Here is a 7,159-nt window from a genome sequence, read left to right as displayed (position 1 = left end):
TCAATTGCCCGACACCGAACGTCACCGACTGGCGGAACTGCTGACGGCCAACGCCGACATATTCGCTTGGTCGGCAGCGGATATGTCGGGCATCCCTCCAGAAACAATTACTCACCGACTCAACGTCGACCCGACAATGAAGTCGGTGAGGCAGAAGAAAAGGTCCTTCGCCCCAGAAAGGCAGAAGGCCATCGACGAAGAAGTGGACAAGCTGCTCGAAGCAGGCTTCATCCGAGAATCCACATATCCCGATTGGCTCGCCAATGTCGTCATGGTCAAGAAAGCCAACGGAAAATGGAGGATCTGCATCGACTATACCGACCTCAACCGGACCTGCCCGAAGGATAGCTTCCCACTCCCGAAGATCGACCAGTTGGTGGATGCGACGTCCGGATTTCATGGACGCATTTGCCGGGTACAATCAGATCCGGATGGCGCCTGAAGACGAGGAGCACACCGCGTTCGTAACTCCCAAGGGCCTCTACTGTTATCGGGTGATGCCCTTCGGATTGAAGAATGCCGGTGCCACCTACCAGCGACTCGTCAATAAGGTCTTCAAAGATCAGATCGGGCGTAACATGGAGGTGTACGTGGACGACATGCTGGTGAAGAGCACGCAGATCCCGGATCATGTTCAGGATCTCGAGGAGACCTTCCGCACCCTTCGACGACACCGAATGAAGCTCAACCCGACCAAATGCGCTTTCGGGGTGACCTCAGGGAAGTTCCTCGGATTCCTCGTTTCTCAGAGAGGGATCGAGGCCAACCCTGAGAAGATAAAGGCGATCCTCGACATGCGTCATCCGAACACCAAGAAGGAGGTCCAACAGCTGAACGGAAGAATCGTCGCTCTTAGCCGATTCATTTCTCGATCAGCTGAAAGGTGCCTCCCGTTCTTCAAGACCCTGCACCGGGCGAACGGTTTTTCTTGGTCGGATGAGTGCGAACAGGCCTTTGAAGACCTGAAAAGGTACTTGGCTTCCCCGTCGCTGCTCGTGAAGCCGCAAGTCGGGGAGACCTTGTATCTCTACTTGGCCACATCTTCTGAGGCGATCAGCTCGGTGCTCGTTCGGGAAAACGAGTGTCGGACTCATCAGCCCATCTATTATGCCAGCAAAGTGCTCCACGGCGCCGAAGCCAGATACTCGGAGACGGAAAAGATGGTTTTCGCCCTGACCGTCTCCGCGCAACGGCTCCGACCATACTTCCAGGCCCACGCCATCGTGGTACTCACCAACCAGCCCCTGAGGGCCGTACTGCGCCGACCCGACACATCCGGACGACTCGCTAAGTGGGCGATGAAGCTTAGCGAGTTCGACATTCAGTACCGACCGAGGCCTGCCTTGAAGGCTCAGGTCTTGGCCGACTTCATCGCTGAATGCCCGACGACCGACCGAAGGTCGGGGGCTGAAGGCCCGGGACGAGATTCGGTCTCTGAGCCAGACCCGATCTCCACCTGGGTACTTCACATCGACGGAGCCTCGAACGCTCAGGGAAGCGGGGCCGGGCTCCTGCTCACGAATTCGGATGGGGTAGTCACCGAATACGCCCTCCGGTTCGACTTCAAGGCCTCCAACAATCAAGCCGAATACGAGGCACTCCTCGCGGGCTTGAGGATAGCGAAGGAGCTGGGCATCGGCAGCCTCCGGGCATTCTCCGACTCCCAGCTGATCGTGGGGCAGGTCAAGGGCGACTTCGAGGCGCGAGATCCGACCATGATCAAGTATCTTCAGAAGGTAAAGGATCTCGTGGCCCGCCTCGAGCATTTCGAGATCTCCCACATCCCCAGGACGGAGAACACCCGTGCCGATGCTCTCTCCAGATTGGCAACGTCGGCCTATGATTCTTTGGGTCGGACGTTTGTCGAAAACCTCCAGCAGCCGAGCATCGATCGGGTCGAAGAAGTACAGCAGCTAACGTCCGAACCAAGTTGGATGGATCCGATCGTCCGGTACTTGTCCGACGGGACCAGTCCCGAAGATCCCGCGGAGGCCAAGCGACTCCGATGGTCGGCATCGCAATATGTGATCATGGACGGCCGACTCTACAAGAGGTCGTTCTCCCTCCCTCTGCTCAGGTGCTTGGGACCGACCGACGCTGACTACGCTCTCTGAGAGGTTCACGAAGGAATTTGTGGGAATCACTTGGGGGGCAAGTCCTTAGCCTTCAAGGTCTTGCGACAGGGCTACTACTGGCCGACCATGAGGAAGGATGCGGCGGAGTTGGTCCAAAGGTGCGAGCCATGCCAGAAGTATGCCAATATTCAGCACCAACCGGCCAGCCAAATCGCTCCCATTGTCGCTCCATGGCCCTTCGCTCAGTGGGGAGTCGATATTCTCGGCCCCTTCCCGCCGGCGTCAGGCCAGAGGAAGTTCATCGTTGTCGCCATCGACTACTTCACGAAGTGGGTCGAGGCCGAGCCCTTGGCGCAGATCACCGAGCGGAAGATGGAGGACTTCGTCCAAAAGTCCATCATCTTCAGGTTCGGATTGCCGCACACCATCATCACCGACAACGGACGGCAATTCGACAACCAAGACTTCAAAGACTTCTGCGCCAGGTTCCACATCCGTCATCGACTAACTTCAGTCGGGCACCCACAATCCAACGGTGAGGTTGAGGTGACGAACCGAACCCTGCTCCATGGACTCAAGACCCGACTGAACGAAGCCAAAGGTCTCTAGGTCGACGAGCTGGGCTCCGTCATGTGGGCTTACCGAACGACCCCCCGCGTCCCGACCGGGGAGTCGCCGTTCAGTTTGACCTACGGGACAGAAGCTATGATCCCGCTCGAGATTGGCCTGCCATCTTCAAGGGTCGAGCAGTACCGCGAGCCGGACAATTCCGAGAGCCGGAGGGCCGACCTAGACCTCCTCCCCGAACTGCGAAATAAGGCTCAAATCCGAATGGCCTCATACCGACAGAGGGTCGCCCGGTACTACAACGCTAAGGTCAGACCAAAGCTCTTCAGGCCTGGCGACCTAGTCTTGAGGAAGGCGGAAGTGTCGAAGCCCTTGGACCAAGGAAAGTTGGCCCCCAACTGGGAAGGACCCTACAAGGTTGCTGACACCTTCGGGCCGAGGGCCTACCGGCTGGAGACCCTTGAGGGGAAGCCCATTCCCCGGACTTGGAACGCCGACAACTTGAAGCTGTATTACCAGTGAATTCTGTAATTCAATTGTCGGAATACGAGTCAGTTTGAAAAATCGGAGTTCTAACTCTTCGACTACTGATCGGCGCTCAGCCCCGACGCATCGACGCGGACCTGGCACCGACGACACATCGGCCCTTACACGGACCGATGCATCTACGATGACGGGAGTCAATACTCCTTCGACGACTCGTCGGACCTTCACGAGGGCCGACGGACTCTTATAAACGGGAGTTACACTCCTTCGACTTTCGGCAACACATCCGCCCTGACAAAGGCCGATGCAGCTGTTGCAACGGGAGTTCATACTCCTTCTACGGTCGAATTTTCGGGCAGAATCCATCGGCCGACTGGCCGATCGGGCCCCGACCGAAGAAAGGCTAAAAGCCCACGTGACTACTGCCGCGACTTCCGACCAGGCTGCAGCCGGTCGAGGGATATTCGGCTTACCACCGTCTATCACACGACGCGACCTTGGTCGCACATACGACTGGCCGACCGACCTACGGCCGGCTGAACGACACTCGACTTGCCACCGTCTGTCAACGACATGAAACCCAACGCAAGAGCATGGGACCCGACTTACTATCGTACCCCCGACACTGCGCCGGACGATGATCGACTAAGTGAATCTACGGAAGTCCGGCTGCTGAACCTTGGCAGGTTCGGTCGGCTTCCGACTCAACAGATGGACCCGACTGACAACTTCGACTACCCGAAGCCGACCTAAAGTCGGGACCCATTCCGCTTTCAGGGCTATGCAAGTTGTCGGAGTCCTACCGACTCACGTGAGTTAGTGGCTTACTTAAGTTAGCAACTAAAGTTCGACATCGCAGCAATGGTCGGCATTACAAACAAGAAGGAAAAGAAGAAAATTTTATTCGTTGATAAAAGAAAATTACAGAGTCGGGACGAAGCCCGATTACATGTATTTTCAAAAAAGACAAAAATAAAGATGGTCGGCAGGGCCGATCACCCGTCCTGGTCGATCTCTTCGACCGACGGAGGATCGGGGATGATCGGCGTCTCGGCCATAAGCGACGCTTGGTCGGCCGTCGAGGGATGGGCTTCGGTCGACAAAGGAACTTCGGTCGGCACCTGCTCCGGGATGGCTTCCTCCACCACGATGACGCCTCCCGACGGCTGGTCGGCCATCTCTTCCGTTCCTTCTTCTTCGGCTCCTTCCTCGGCGAACGGCGGGACGACACGGCTGACGTCCACCTTCGGGTACAAGGCATGGACGGCGTCCCGATCATCCTCGAACCCGACCCGGTATGAGGCGAAGCTCGATTCGAGCATCTCCTCCCGGTATCGGTCGGAGGACCGGAAGTCCTCCATCGCTCGTTCGGCCGACTCTCTCGCCGACACTGCCTCGTCCTCAGCTCGGGCGAGCTCCTCCCTCGCCGACTCCGCCTCGGCCTTCGCCATTTCGGCGTCGATCTGGGCGATGGACAGCTCCTCTTCGGCTTCCACGAGCTTCTCCAGGCTGGCCCGGAGTTGCTCGCGTTCCCCTTTGAGTTCGGCGGTTGCACCATCCCGTTCGCGTCGAAGGCGGCGTACGGCCCGACCTTTGTGCTTGGCCTCCTTCTTGGTCGACTACAGTTCGGACCCAAGCCGGGAGACCTCGTCGACTAACTTGGCCTCTCGGTCGGCCGACTGCAGGAGTTGTTCGGCCAACATCGCCCTCTCTGCTTCGGCCGCCGCCGACCTCTCCTTGAAGGCTGTCCGAACGTTGCCGAACCTTCGGTACCCGGCCTCAAGTTCGGACATTGTGAAAATCAGCTGCCGATCAAAAAGCTTCGTCAGAATTGCATGATAAGCAAAAATTCCTAAGGAAAATCTCTAAGGAAGAGAGGACCCGAAGCTTACCTCGACCATTGTCGGGTAAAACCGAGACAACATCTCGGACACCTGCGAGTTCGCAGCAACCCCACGTCGGTTGGGAGGAGGATTCCTTGGCACAACCTCCTCGCAAGATCATGGTCGGCCAACGCCGACGCACCCTCGGGGTAGTAGGCGCTTGGGGCATCGACCGGCCCCCGACCTATCCTCCTCCGCGGGCTCCATCGGGGCTTTCCCCCGATCGGCTGCCCCGACCGACGGGACTGGCAGCGACGGGACGCTGGAGTTTGACCGGCGCCCCCGTTGCGCCAACGGACGCCGCCGGACGATGTTCGGTTTCCCGAACGTCATCCGGCTCCACCCGCACCGGCGAAGACCGATACTCCTTCGGCCGCCTCCTCAGTCGGCCTCTCCTCGCTTGGACCGTCGGAGCCGCGAGAGCTATGACCGGCTCCGACTGGTCGGTTGCCGACGCTCGACGGTCGGCGGGCTGGGGTTGGTTTCTTTGCAGGACGCGAAGGGCCGGCCCCCGATGCTGGCCTCTTCCTCTGGCGAACTGCCGAATCTCGGCATCCGTCGGCCTCATCCTCGGTGGTGTCCCTGCAATACCGACAAGAGAGTTAATGGCTGGACCAAAAGCCGACCAAAAGATGACAAAAAGAAAAGCCGGAGGATCGGGCGATACCTATTCGGGGGACCAGACTCAAGCCGGCGTCATAGAGAGCTTGTTCGGTAACAAGCTCCCTCTGCTTCGGTACCGACATGTCCTTCAGTCGGTGGAAGTCCTCCCGGTCGTCCGCATCCACCCGACTGTTGTCGTTGGCCTCGTTCGGGGTGTACCCCAACGAGAAGGAAAGCCCCAAGAAGAGGAGAGGAAACAAAGAAAAACTGGTTCTTCCATCCATGAATGGACGATGGAAGACCAGTTATGAAAGCAAGACCCTTCCGGGGGTTGAAGAGCCACCACCCTCGGGCTTTAGGGTGGGGTCGGAGCACAAAGAAGGCCCGGAAGAGTGAAACGCGGGGTTGGTCGGCAAGAGCTGACACAACAGCGCGAAAGAAATGATTAACGAACAGAGTTCGGCGCCAGTTGCGCCGGACAGAGTCCGTAGTAATCAAGCAGATTCCGGACGAACTCCGGAATCGGAAGTCGAAGACCCGCGCGAAGGTCTTCAACGTACAGCGCCAGATCGCCAGGCGGAGGGTTGTTGACCCGACCGCCGGCCCCTGGAGCGGAGAGCCGAAACTGCTCCGGGATGCGATAGTGCTCCCGAAGCTGATCGACGTTCGGCCCCGAAAGCGAGGAGGCCTCATCTTCCGGAGCCGATCGGGAGTCGTCGGTCGGGTTCCCCGACCGAGCTCCCTGAGTCGGTTTCCTGGTCATTATGCAGGACCGAAAGAAGAGAGAAAGGAAGAAAAGGAGAAGAGGGGACCACGAACCGATGGACCCTCCGCAAGCGAAGAAGAGCTCTGCCCGCGACGACTGAAAAATCGCCCGGACAGAGTTTCCCCAGCGAAATGTTGCAAATGTGGGTCAGGGTCCGGGAGGTCCTATATATATAGGGCCGACCGACGGCCGAGATCTTCCGCGCCGACCGAAGACCTGCAGATGCGCGACGCGTGGCGCCCGCCGGTTGGCGGAGGATTCGGCGCGCCCCGCCCGGGACGGCCGCACCGCCCGCATTAAATGCCGGAGGCGCCGGCCAACCACCTTGACACGCGGCACGCGGGGCGGCTCCGCATTCACGCGCCGCGCCGGTTCGCGTTCCCGATGGGACGCCTCACCCGCGATCGGCGCCGAATATCCGATCGACTGACGCCGTATCGTCCGGCGCCCGATCTCTGACCTGACGCCGACGTGACCTCTGACATCGACTGGACGTCCGGATCGCTGGGCATTCATGAGCGTCTGACATCGGATCAGCCGGCAGTACGGTCGGATCTACACATGCGACAAATCCACTCCCAGTCGTCCGGGATTGCTGCCCGAATGAAGCCTCGGCCAGTCACCACCCGACTTAGGAGTGGAGGGGGGCAACTGTTGGGGGATACCCGCTGACCACCGACTGCCGGAGGGCCCGACCGACCAGAGGGCCCGACCGACCGCCAGAGGGCCCGACGACTGCTGGAGGGCCCGACGATCGGAGGGCCCGACCGACTGCTGGA

The sequence above is a fragment of the Elaeis guineensis genome, chromosome 1 (assembly GCF_000442705.2).
Source record: "Elaeis guineensis isolate ETL-2024a chromosome 1, EG11, whole genome shotgun sequence".
Taxonomy (NCBI): Eukaryota; Viridiplantae; Streptophyta; class Magnoliopsida; order Arecales; family Arecaceae; genus Elaeis; species Elaeis guineensis.
The sequence above is the reverse complement of the archived record's forward strand: the minus strand, read 5'-3'. Positions refer to the sequence as shown.